This window comes from Mytilus californianus, unplaced genomic scaffold (genome assembly GCF_021869535.1).
Source record: "Mytilus californianus isolate M0D057914Y unplaced genomic scaffold, xbMytCali1.0.p SCAF_18, whole genome shotgun sequence".
NCBI classification, from domain to species: Eukaryota; Metazoa; Mollusca; class Bivalvia; order Mytilida; family Mytilidae; genus Mytilus; species Mytilus californianus.
The window spans coordinates 2,434,872-2,449,239 of record NW_026262666.1 but is presented as its reverse complement, the minus strand read 5'-3'; the positions used below and the strand labels follow the sequence as shown (position 1 = coordinate 2,449,239).

Here is a 14,368-nt window from a genome sequence, read left to right as displayed (position 1 = left end):
TTTTCTGTACAACCGGGAACCAGTTGTAACTTATTAGTTAGTTTCGTATTTTATTTCTATATTTCCATTTATCGAATCTCTAAAGTATTATCATATTCGAAGATAGACATTTTTAATTAATTGAGAAACTCTCACCGCCTTTTTTAAATTGGGAAAACAACGACACTAGACATGCTAGAAGAGCAGTTCTACAGAATAGCGTTCAGTCTATGAGGAATGTATAAAATCAATAAACATTCGAAGTATTTTGTAGTAGTTGAGAGAAATTACTGCATTATTTTCTCCATGACATTCGTATGATTTGCATGAATCTATTTCACTACAAAAGTCAAAAAGTCTGAAAAGACCAGTTTTTGTCTGAATTTGCATGAATTTTTACTCGACATTCTTAATTTGTCTGAATAATTTTTAAAAATTCTTGACATAGAATTAATTTGTCTAATAAGGTTCTTGATTTTTCTTGACAAGTGTCTTGACAGTATGAACATTGTCTTAAAATTTCTCGACACTTCCTGTATCATCTGATAAGAGTCTGGATTAGTCTCGACCAATTCTTGACTATCTTAAATTTGTCTCGATCTGTCTTGACATATTCTTGACATTCTTAATAATGTCTGAATATGTCTCGACATATTCTTGACATTCTAAATAATGTCTGAATATGTCTCGACACATTCTTGACAGTCTTAAATATCACTACAAACCAGTAAAAGTCTGAAATGGCCTATATTTGTACTCGACTGTACTGATTTTTACTCGACCAGTCTGAATTGGTCTGAAATTTACTTGATAATACTCGACTGTAGTCTGAACCATACTTAACAGTCTGAACTTGTACTCGACCAGTACTTAACCATTTTATTTTCGTCTGAACCATGCTCGACCTAGTCTGAACCATACTCGACCTAGTCTGAACCATACTCGACCTAGTCTGAACCATACTCGACTAAGTCTTCACCAACCTAGACCTAATTTTTGTATCTATCTATTGTATTTCATCAATTTAGGAACTGTTTTTAACAGCTATTTCCCCTGGCTAGAAATTTGAACAACAATTTGAAATTTAAAATGTATTCAATATGGCATATTGAAACCAAAATTTCACAATAAACATAATATAAATTCAACACCATATTTATCAACACTTACATATATATATCACCTTTAAAATAAAAAATAAAACAAACTGATCAAATAATCTCAAAACTGAATTGTGACTAATATTTTCAATGTTATTCAAATTTTTTTTAATGTTTCAGATATATTTTATGGTTACTGGACAATTTTCACCATTTACTTAAGCCTTGTATAGATTTATGGTGTCAGTTGAGTTTAGTTAATAATGCAGTGAACATTTTTTTTATCAAAATATATTTAAAATAGTATATAAAGCAACTTAATAAATTTTAAAAATAACACCTTTGTTTTGTAAAACCAAGAATTTAAGATAATCATGATAATAGAACTTCCATAGCAATCCTTGATAACCATTTAAAAAAGGAAATGTGTTCCAAAGTTGTAGAAAAAATTTATTTCAATTAAATTTAAATAACTTTTGTCAAAATTAAAGACATGACATACAAGAAGCACTTTAATAAGGTTTATTTATCTCAGTACATGTGTGTTTTACAGGTAAAAAGAAAGCTATTTTTTTTCTTAAACTCGTGTATTACTTATCTAGTGAATTCAAAAGGCCTTGCGATTTAAGTTTTACAGGATGTTGCAATTTTTAATGAATGTTAATTAGAAATTAATACTCTCTGACCAGGTGTGATCTTTTAATGAGTTTGCCCCAAGCAGGAGGTATTACTTTATACTTTACCACTAATCAAAAGAAAAATTTTATCTATTTCTTTAATTTTTTCATCCCCTTTTGATATATATTATACATAATATATCCCAGATTATAATAAGAATAGATATATTTCTAATATAAGGTTAAACAATTTCAGTGATTTTTTGGCTGTTGTTACCTCATTAAAAAGATAATTATATAACTATTGTATATAACCATGAAACCTATATAGGTTTTCTTTAGGAATTTAGGAAAATTAAGTTTAAAAAAAACCAAAACACACATGCCAAACAAGAAGCACCTTAATAAGGTTTTATTACCCACAGTAAAGGTGTGGTTTTTAGTTAAAAGAAAATCTTTTTTTTAACAAAACTCTAAAACTTTAAAATTGATATAATTAAATTATTATATAAGATAATTTAATTTAACTATCTCTATTTGATAAATCTGAGAATCATGTAAGGATGTAAAAATATATTTTTGTATATATCTTTATTTTATTGTGGCTGTTTTCATGTCAGAAAAAAAGAAATTAATTTAAACAGCTAAAATTTAAAAAAAATTTAGGTTTTTTGGTCAAGTATGGTTCAGACTGGTCGAGTATTGTTCAGACCTTTGGTCGAGTATGGTTTAGACTGAAAAAATTGGTCGAGAATGGGTTAAGACTGTTTCAGACTGGTCGAGTAATAGTTCAGACTATTTTCAATGGCAAAGATAAGGGTCAAGTACAAATCAGTACGGTCGAGTATGGTTAAGACTTGGGTCGAGTAATGTCGAGTAAAATTCAGACCAATTCAGACTGGTCGAGTAAAAATCAGTACAGTCGAGTACAGATATAGGCCATTTCAGACTTTACTGGTTTGTAGTGTATGTCTTGACACTATCTCGACAGTATAAATTTCGCCTGAAATGTGAACAGACTTATTTTGCACTGTTTATGACATTGACATTCTATTGCTGTTATATACTCCTTTTTGTTATGGCTAAACTAAACTTTGAAGAATCAAGGATTAATTTGGTATAGTAAGATACCCTTTTGGTGCAACTAAGTTGGAATACCCTGAATAATCCCCCATGTAGTTTAATTTTGATTTATTTTTATTAAACATTTAAGTAATTCTTTTCACTTGGAATATAAGTCGAAAGTATTGACAAACAGCATTTAGATTTTTGCCGTTCGCAAAACTGCCAGTCAAATTTGCTTTACTAAAATAGGTGTCTTGTATCTCTTTTGGACCCCACAATTCATCTTTTGTGTTTGTGTGGTTAAAAAAAGAGGGGGGGGGGGGCTTTCGTTTAGGTCAAAGAATTTGTTCCCATCTTGATTGAAAAACCTTATTCACTTTTTAGAACAACCCAAAAACATTTTTTATTCAAATTTGAGTGTTGAATTTTATAATTTTTTATCAAAAATAAATATTTGTGATAACTCCTTCCTGAAAAGAAAGAAATGTTTAGATCTATATTATGCATGTCTGTTTGAGAACCATTTCATAAGACCGATGATTTCTATAGAAATCATTGATGGGACCCATCATAAATACATTTTTTTTTATTATTCCTGGAGTAGATAATAATTTTCTTTTAATCTTTGGGAATTATTCAATTTGTTTTAATGTTAAAATAATTAACTTCATAATTTTGATGAAGAAAATCCATTTCAATTCAATTTTTTTTCATCAAAATGATGATTTTCATTTTCATCTATCAACAAACTTTTTAAATTGTAGTGGCATGGTCGGTCAACTGATAAGTTGTATGGCTGATTACAGGTAAAGCAATAACTTCTATTTGACAGTTGCGTGTACTCTGGGGTGTGGAATACCCTAATTTTATGAGGAACATCCTGTCCATGTGTAATACTTAATATATTCCAACAGATGACATTACACAAATTTTTCTTCTGTTAAATGAATGATTTTTATATCATCATAATTTGCTATTTATATAAACCACATTTTGGTATAATAATTATTTACCATATCAAAATTGAATATTATGAATGTAGAATGAAATATGTCTACAGTATGATTGGTTTGAATCATTTAATTTATAAGATTTAGGAATAAAAATTTGTAATTATTTAAAAACCCACATTGAAATTGTTTTATATCAACACACCCACATTTGAATTATATTATACTTTAGATTTCATAGCCATATTTGCATTTGTAAAAATATTTATATACCCAAATTTTCAATTATTTTACATGCCCAACTTTTATTTTTGTTGTAAAGAAGTGTAACTTGAAACAACAGTATATCATATAAAGAGAAATAAAGATTAAAGTTATATCATGAATATTGGTCATGATTTGTAAAACTCAGAACTGTCAAGTAAATTTAAGACACGATTCAAAATGTTCAGAATATGTCAAGCCATACTGAGAAAAAATAAGAATGTCGAGAATATGTCGAGAAATTTGAAGACAATATTCAAATGTCAAGAATTTGTCAAGAAATTTTAAGACCATATTCAGAATGTCGAGAATATGTCGAGTAAATTTCATACAAATTTAATGTAAATGAGAATTTGTCAAGAAAAATTAAGACAGACACAAGTCATACTTTTGGAGAATGTCGAGTAAAAGTTCATGCAAATTAAGACAAAAAATGGTCTTTTCAGACTTATAGACTTTTGTAGTGTTTACATGATTCACAGATTTAACTACTACAGGCATACATTCACATTCACCACTGCATGATGCCATCACGTGTCATTTTGTCATGCCTTGTGGGCTACTGGTCTGACTTTTACACGAGTTAAATAAAAACAAGCATCCGAAGACAGCATAATTAATCATTTAAACTACCCAGAGCGTAGTCAAATAATAACGACGTTTTGTACGGCTTTCTTATTTGACAAAAAAAAAAATGTGGACGCCCTCCTCCAACTTCGTAGCAACAGCAAAAATCAAAAATATCCTTTCAAGACGTCATATTTTTTTTTGGACTACCCATAGCCGTGCTGCCAGTGCTGGGCCTCATTTTACAAGATATATGATGTCTGACTTAAAATAGTAAATAAATTGATTGTAACTTGCCAGTCATGAACAATTCAGTATACCGCAAAATGTAACTGCATTTGATACGTTACACGATAGAAACATATTGATAACAGTTAAAAAGTAATCATAATCAAATGTTTTTTTAAATAAAAATATTACGCAAGGGCACCTGACGAGGATGAACGGCCTTGGTCGAACTTGACCTGAATGATATCCGAAACACCAGGTGTAATATCATCAATTAAAGAAATTCATATACGACCAGTGTTGATTACCACAGATCATTTACGTTGGGGAAATCCTTTCAAATAAATAGATGTGTAAAAGTTTATAATGTAACACCAGAACAATCTACCGAGAAAAGGTCAAATCAGATTTTAACAGTTAAAGGTAATATATATTAATTTAAAGTAAATATATATAAGCGAAACATGCTATATATATGAATAAAAAAATCATGCATTAATAGAATAAACCTGTAATTGAAGAAAAACATTCAAATGCATATAAAATTGCATATAACGTCATACGATACATGGAAAATAATTAAAGAAACTCGATACGGACAAGAAATAAAATATCTTTTAGGCAATAATATTAGTAGGTTTTGCTAAGATTGGTACATGGACACGATTATTTATAAAACAAATATTTGATTTCACGAAAAATAAATAAATAACAACAGGACTAAATTGTAATTTTGTAGGTCCAGTATTTGGTGTCACAGGGTGGTCACAGCCCTTCAAACTGTATAGGAAGGATAATGAAAAAGTGTGGCACTAATCAGTTATGGGCCAAATACAGTCTGAAGGGGCAAAAGGGAAAAGAGGCATTCACAGGTCACCCTTTGTGCAGGATAATCATGAGTAAGTTGTTTTAGAAAATATGTCGAACATTTAAAAGCAAATGCCATTAATAAAGATTGGATTTTTTATCTGACTTTAATCTCAAAAAGAATTCATATGATGAATATGAATATAATGTTTCTCACTTATTATTTTAGATAGAAACAGAGTGCAAAGTTACATAAAGTTATTATATATATATATATATAAAAGTTTAAAGAAGTTAAAAATAATAATGAAATATATCTTTTTAATTCTGTAATATTTTTTCAGAAAGTTGTGCAAGAGTGTTCTTAAATCCAAGGTTTCCGATATGGAGGGAGTCTTAATTGACTTCATAAAACAGGCCCCACACAAGCCAGGAGGACCAAAATATAAGGTATTTTTCAATTGAATAAAATATCTTAATATACGTTTAAGTGGAAGGTTTTATTTATTTAAAAGTTTATTATTGCAATTTGAATATCTATACACAAATTTCTGAGCCACTTATAGCAATATAACATTTGCCAACCATGCAGAACTTCTGTTTATTTAGAGACATTAGAATAATACATTGCTATGTTCTTGACGATGGAACTATTGTCTTTATCCTGCAAGTAAATCATTGAGATATACATTTGTAGCAATTGCTTTTGACATGTAAAATATTATTTATGTTTTTTGCCTATCTTAATAATTACTTGGATTGCAAAAAATAGCATAATTTCCCCTTTATATATTTAATGAAATAGTTTGACTGAAAGGGAGTACAACAACTAACTGGGGTTAAGAGTTATATGCTAAACAGTGTACTTGGGCGTACTGATCTCGTTAAAAAATTGCTTTTGATCATTTCAGAAACCTGTAAGAAAAGGACAGACGATTGCGCAAGAAGAATTGGAGTCTGAACAAATAAATCTGTTTAAAAGTACATTGATTCTACTGATTTTAGTCCTGTCAGTACTGTTTTTTTTTGGTTGCAAAGTGATTAAAGATATTTATAAAACTATATTCCAATTTCTGCAACAATTGAAGCTTTGGTTAAAAACTAGATCATTGATTGAAGTTATTATGATAATATGTCAAATTCTCGGCTTAAGAGATATGTTATCTCCTTGTCAATGCAAGGACCTTATTGAATTCACTTTCAAGGTCACAGGACCAAGTTTAAACAGTTAGGGGTTGACAAGCTTTGCTTTGGCATAGTTTTATAAAGAATATCTTCCTTTAGAGCTTTGGTGTAATGCTGAGTGTGGTCGCCTCAAGTGCGGAGGTTGTGGGTCGGAACTTCGGCCTGGCCAAACCAATGACAATAAAATTATCATTTGTTGCTTCTCCCCAAAATGAGTTAGAGTAAAGACTTCTTTGGCCGTAGTCAGAATAATGTGACATGTCATCCTGCAAACTTGCCTTGTGGGCTAGAACCAAAAAATCTGGCACAACATGTTGGTCTATTACAAGACAGGGTATTAATTTCTAATAATCATGTTCTCATCAAGAATATGCATCTGACTTGCCACTGGTCGTTAAACAACCAACCATCCATCCAAGCTTATGGAGATGTTGCTTTTTCTTCAATAAAACACGTGCATTACCAATTAGGAAATGAATGAAATACAAAACACTGCACAATCAATTATATATTTTTAAACCAAAGTAATGTGGTCGCACTAATGCATCATTGTTACACAAATGTGTTGAAAATGTTTGTTGGAGGTTGACAGAAACGTTTTTCATAAAACCTTATTTCAACGTTTTCTGAATGTTCCAAAATAACGTTTCTTCAAAATGATTTTGAAACATTTATAAGAGTCTACAAATTTTGGTTTTTAAAACGTTTTAATAAAACATTCTAGAAACCAAAACAAAACATTTTTAAAACGTTTTTAAAATGTTGAATTGTTTGCTGGGCTGTGTCGCTCACCTGCATCTTCAACATTGACCACTTTTTAGTAAAAATCATCATTAATAGGGAATAATTCTATCAAGAGTTAACTGGCAATTTCAATCATGTTGGCATATCTGTACATCTTATCCGGCTGATATGTTTTCCTATTTAAAGTTATTATATTATTATAGTTTTGAGATAATACACAAACTAGAGGCTCTCAAGAGCCTGTGTCGCTCACCTGTATCTATTGTGGTTTTGGAAATCATGTAAAATAAGGTTTAAATCATAATAAATAGTAATAGATATCCCAAAAATGATTGAGACCAAGTTTGGTTTAATTTAGCCCAGTAGTTAAATTAAAAGCAGGTCATCCCATTGTAGTCTTACAATAGTTACTGAAGACCCCTTATCATTTTTAAATTAGTTTTCAAGTTGTGACCATTTGAAATTTTTTTTTACAATTTTCCCATGGACTTCTATAGTAAACCCTTATGTTCTATTTTTAGCCATGGCGGCCATTTTGGTTGGATGGCAATTTCACCAGATACATTTCTAAATCAAGATACCCTATTGAAAATTGTGGCTAAGTTTATTTCTGTTTGGCCCAGTAGATTAAGTGGAGAAGATATTTGTAAAAGATTACAAAAATGTACGACAAATTGTGAAAAATTGACTTTAAAGGGCAATAACTCCTGAAGGGGTCGTTGACAATTTTGATCATGTCGACTTATTTGTAGAGCTTACTTTGCTGAACATTTTTGCTGTTTACAGTTTATCTGGTGATGATAGGTTAAAAAAAGACAGCAATCCAACAAAAACAATCTTACAGATTATCTAACGGTATAAATATCTATATGTTCACAGTTTATTTCTATCTATTATAACATGTATTATTTCAAGATAATAACCAAAAACTGCAAAATGTCCTTAAAATTACTAATTCAGGGGCAGCAACCCAACAATGGGTTGTCTGATGCGTCTGAAAATTTCAGGGTAGATAGATCTTGACATGATGAACAATTTAACGTCAGATTTGCTCTAAATGCTTTAGTTTCAGAGATATAATCAAATCAAAGAGCTGATTGCTCTGAGGTGGAAGAAGATGCATAAAAGGTAACTTGAATTACCTTAAGAGCAGCCCCACCAAACCAGTCTGCTTTGTCCCATTATTGCTTTTGACGTATTTTTCTCTTCAAAAAATAGTTAGACTCATAATATAACTCAACCAAAACTCACTATACTTAACATAAAAATCTGCAAATACTGTTGATTCAAATTAATTTTTCTATAACCAGATTCCATACATTCGTCTTGGAAAGGTCAACTTGATGCAATGCAAATTCGCCAAGCAATTATAACATTAATTGATTTGGTTTCACTTAAAAGTTTTCTGTCAAAGGTATATAGTTGGCCTTAAAAAAACTGGCTACCAAGATTTTAGTTAAGTTCGCTAAAACTAGGGTTTTCATTATAAACAGATATTGAAAAATTCTAAATATATCCAATGCAGATATGTATCAGGCCAAGAATTGGGTTTTGGGCACTTATCAGCATTTCAAACTGGTTCCGTACTCGAGCCTCTATAATGGGTGTACCTAAATGACGAATAACGGTAAAGAGCTGGACTATTTAGCTGTCAAGATCACGTTTTTGGTCACTTATAAAACTTTGAATCGTAATGGAATAAAGACAATCATTGGGGACATTTCGACAATGACCGACGGTGCATCGTTTGATGTGTAACACACCAGCAGATTCACGTGTGCGCTTGACTTTTTATTATCGCAATAACATACTAAAATATTCTAACTTTCGTATTAAAAAACACATGTTGTCTAAAACTGGAATATGACTTGATTGCATTAAAGATCTAAACGTAGACGGAACAACCCAATCCGTGTATTTTTTCAAGCATCATTGATTTGAAGTCGTACTCTCCACGAAGAAACTTGACTTTAACACAAGATGGATTGTATGAATATATGCAATTCTGTTTATCAATATTCTGAAACTTTCGTACGCACAAATTGTCAATTAAATTTCCCATTTGTGCACATGCGCAGATATGTAACCAAAATGGTTTAGATTCACCCGAATAATCCAGTTGGTTTATTCCGATAATTCCAATCATTAATCTACAAAAGACAATTATTACAACAATCAGAGAATTATTATCAGGACCTATTAATGCTCCAAGACAAGCCATCAACTTTTAATTATTGTTTTTCATGTGTTTTCATGACTTTCGAGAATTTATACCATATAAATATCTGAATAAGTTTATTAAAATTGAATACCCTTAATATTAATATTTTTTAATAAATGAAAGGACGTATAAAACGTCATTGATAAAAGTAAGTAGAAGGAACTTAGGGCGAACGTAATCTATGGGCGAAAGAACTTAGGACGAACAGACCAAGGGCGAACATTTAAAAAGTGCGAACCGACCCGATACCAAATGCTCGCATGCGTACAATAATCTACATTAAAAACATCCGGTTACAAGTAAACAAATAACGTTCATGTAAGATGAGATGAAATTTAATAATCTACATAAATAAAAGGGTATATATTTTTACATTAAAACATCAGAAACTATAACACTTACGATATTGATTGTTTTTCAAGCCGAACCTATAAATTAAATGATGCAGATGCTTAATCATGTGTAAAAATCGGTGTCACGAAATGGCACGGAAGTAATCAAATTGTAATACACAGAAAGGGATACGGCATACAACCTGGTAACGGTTCAATGATTTTACAGCCGGCAGTGAAGGCTTTCAGAAGACTTGAAGTCTTCTTCCACCAAAAACTGCATTGTACCCCCATGTTCTATTTTTAGCCATGGCGGCCATCTTGGTTGATGGGCGGAGTTAACGAATACATTTATTAAACTAGATACTCTAAGGATGATTTAGGCTAAGTTTGGTTTTATTTGGCTCAGTAGTTGAAGAGATGATTTTTGTAAAAGTTAACGGACGCCTACTGACGACGACGCCGGACGCCAAGTAATGAGAAAAGCTCACTCGGCCCTTTTAGGTCATGTTGACTTATTTATAGAAATCGTCTTGCTGATCATTTTTGCTATTTAAAGTTTCTATCTATCTAATATAGTTTTTAAGATATAAGGCAAACACGCAAAAAAATTGTAAAATCGTCATTATAGAACAACCACCCTAATAAGGAATCGACTAAATAATTTAGCCATGTTGACTTATTTGTAGATTTTGTCTTGCTGATCATTTTTGCTTTTCAAAATTTCTGTCCATCTATTATAATTTTCAAGATAACAGGCGAACATTTTTAAAAAATGTTAAAATTCATCATCTAAAGACAATAACTCAATGTACAATTGGTAGAGATCAACATTCTGAACATTTTTAGCCTTGTCGTGTTTTCTCTATTCATAGCAGTTTTCAAAATAATAGGCAAAACTTGCATTTAACCCCTATGTTCTATTTTTAGCCATGTCAACTAGATACCCTAAGGATGATTTAGGCTAAGTTTGGCAGGATCATCGGACACATTTTTTAAACAAGATACCCTAATATTGATTGTGACCAAGTTTGGTTAAATTTGGCCCAGCAGTTTCAGAGAAGATTTTCGTAAAAGTTAACAGACGACGACGGACGCCAAGTGATGAGAAAGCTCACGTGGCCTTTCAGGCCAGGTGAGCTAAAAATCTGACAAGAATTGTACCTGTGAGAGCGCTAACAAGACCGGACGGACGAACGGACGGATGCACGGTATTTGTATGTTCCCTGCAAAAGCGTACGCTGGGGACAAAAAGAAGCATGTGTTGTAAGATTGCCAAGGAAGACCAAAGGAGAGAGATGTGAACAATTATAATGTGAAAATGCTTATTTTAAAGTCTGTAATTTAACACAGCCAAGATCAAACCCTAGGTGTTGAGGATTAGATGCAAGAAAAATTGTCCAAAACCACCAAAGCAGTTGATTAAAAGAAGAATTTGATAGTGTTGAGAAAAAATAGACATTCCCCAAAAATGTTTTTCCAATGAATTTTTTCATAAATTTAAAATTGCATAGACTCTAAGGGACAAAACGCCTAAATCAGTTACTGTTACTGGCCACTCCCTGTCACATTTGTAATTTATAGCTGCAGTACTATTACAAAGTTTTATAAGAACAAATCATCATAAGTAAAAGTTATGTTACAAAATACAAAATTTTATTCTAAAAATATAAAAGTGTATTATACTAAAATAAAAGTCAGTTAAACAATTAGAAAAAAATCATACACATGATTAATTTTCAAAAACGTATCAGATTTCTAAGATATGGATGTTAATGTTAAAATTTCGGTAACTCAGAGGATAAATTTTGCATTGCACAATTATTATTATAATATGATAGTTTTAAAGATTAACATCATTATCAAAGCCATTTACCAGTTTACTTTGACTAATCCAATAAAAATCTCTGTTCCCACTTGAAATTTTTTACTATTGTGTTAAGCAGATTTTTTTCTTCTAATATTGAGGTATGTCCAAGACACGATGCAGTTGCAATATCGACGACATCAACAATTTTCGTATCGATATTAGTATGCACCATTACTATATGTGTCACAATAATTGCAGTATCAGCCGTCGATATCGATTCGATGTTGTGGTTCAAATTTAATACCTGGCTCGTTTCTTCTGTTTAAATTGTTAAAGTTGTGGGAATCGAAAGAAGGAGAGAACTTTACAGTGAAAACAAATAATTTTATATAAAAGTGAAACAAAAATAGGTTAGGATTGAAATCTCGTTTTAAATACAAGAACACAAACACATACTTTTTCTGGTTCAATGTAACTTCTTTAACAAATGTATTTCAAAAATCTATTGTGGAAACTAATTTTTTTTAAACTCATGTGTGAACTTCTTAAGTTGGATAGCAACATTAACCTCAAAACACACATTTGTAAGCATCTTCCAATCCGCAAAAACTTATTCTCTTAAAAAAATTGTTTTATGGTATAATTTGTTTAAAAAAAATCTAATTTGTAATTATTTGACCTTTGATCTGTTTGGAATCAAGACCACTGATAAGACATTGAATCGAGACCACTGGTGAGATTGAATCGAGACCACTGATGAGTCATTGAATCGAGACCACTGCTGAGTCATTGAATCGAGACCTCTGATGAGTCAATGAATCGAGACCTCTGATGAGTCAATGAATCGAGACCACTGATGAGTCATTGAATCGAGAGCCACTGATGAGTCATTGAATGGAGAGTCACTGATGAGTCATTGAATGGAGAGCCACTGATGAGTCCTTGAATTGAGAGCCACTGATGAGTCATTGAATCGAGAGCCACTTATTAGTCATTGAATCGACTGATGAATCATTGAAACGAGAGCCACTGATGAGTCATTGAATCGACTGATGAGTCATTGAATGAACTGATGAATCATTGAATCGAAAGCCACTGATGAGTCATTGAATCGAGACCACTAATGAGTCAATGAATCGAGACCAATGATGAGTCAAAGAATCAAGACCACTGATGAGTCATTGAATCGAGACCTCTGAGGAGTCAATGAATCAAGACCACTGATGAGTCATTGAATCGAGACCACTGATGAGTCATTGAATCGAGACCACTAATGAGTCAATGAATCGAAACCACCTAATGAGTCAATGAATCAATACCAATGATGAGTAAATGAATCAAGAACACTTATGAGTCATTGAATCGAGACCACTGATGAGTCAATAAATCGAGACCAATGATGAGTCAATGAATCAAGACCACTGATCAGTCATTGAATCCAGACCACTGATGTCTCAATGAATGGAGACCACTAATGAGTCATTGAAAAGAGACCACTGATGAATCATTGAATCGAGACCTCTGATGAGTCAATGAATCAATACCACTGATGAGTCAATGAATCGAAAATTATGATGGGTCAGTGAATCGAAACCACTGATGAGTCAATGAATCGAAAATTATGGGTCAGTGAATCGAGACCTCTGATGAGTCATTGAATCGAGACCACTGATGAGTCATTGAATCGAAAATTATGATGGGTCAGTGAATCGAGACCCCTGATGAGTCAATGAATCGAAAATTATGATGGGTCATTGAATCGAGACCACTGATGAGTCATTGAATCGAAAATTATGTTGGGTCCACTGATGAGTCATTAATCGAGACCTCTGAAGGGTCATTGAATCGAGACTACTGATGAGTCATTGAATTGAGACCTCTGATGAGTCAATAAATCGAGATCACTGATGAGTCATTGATCGAGAACACTGATGAGTCATTGAATGGAGAGTCACTGAAGAGCCATTGAATCGAGAGCAACTGTTGAGTCATATAATGACAAATGAACGTCTGGCATATTATATTAAAAGCCTGGTATCTTTCATGAAGTTAAGAGAGTCAAAATGCATGTTTTATTGATAGTATTTCACTGATATATTCGATGAGTTTTAGTGGAACTTTTTTTCTTTAAGAATCTTTCATTGTAGGAAAGTTCCTACACTGTGAATTAGAGATGAAATAAATTCATTTATGTCTATATGTCTATGCTATGCAGAATTTTTCTAAAAAAATTTTGGGGCATTTTAATTTTTTAATTGCATGGAAAGCATTAGAATGCAGGATTTCGCATAAAATCTCTCAGATCTTCTAGGGGCTATCCCCTGCTTTACATCTTCTAGGGGCTATCCCCTGCCTTGGATTTTCTTGGGCAATTCCCTGCCTTACATCTTCTTGGGGCCATCCACTGCCTTAGATCTTCCAGGGACCATTCACTGCGGCCTTAAATCCTTTCTGATCTGGCATAAAGGTCCTTCAAATATTGTGTTTACACTTAATTTT

General features: G+C 32.0%; 1 protein-coding gene and 1 long non-coding RNA gene across 2 annotated transcripts in view; both read left to right on the top strand.

Moving 5' to 3' along the window:
* LOC127726770 (serine/threonine-protein phosphatase 6 regulatory ankyrin repeat subunit A-like) overlaps window positions 1-14,368 on the top strand; it is a 285,494-nt gene that overhangs the window by 176,773 nt on the left and 94,353 nt on the right. The gene's annotated exons all lie outside the window — the stretch shown is intronic.
* On the top strand, window positions 5,360-6,561 carry LOC127726560 (uncharacterized). The gene is made up of 3 exons (XR_007993570.1): window positions 5,360-5,669; window positions 5,922-6,027; window positions 6,489-6,561. It is a non-coding gene; the product is annotated as an uncharacterized LOC127726560 (long non-coding RNA).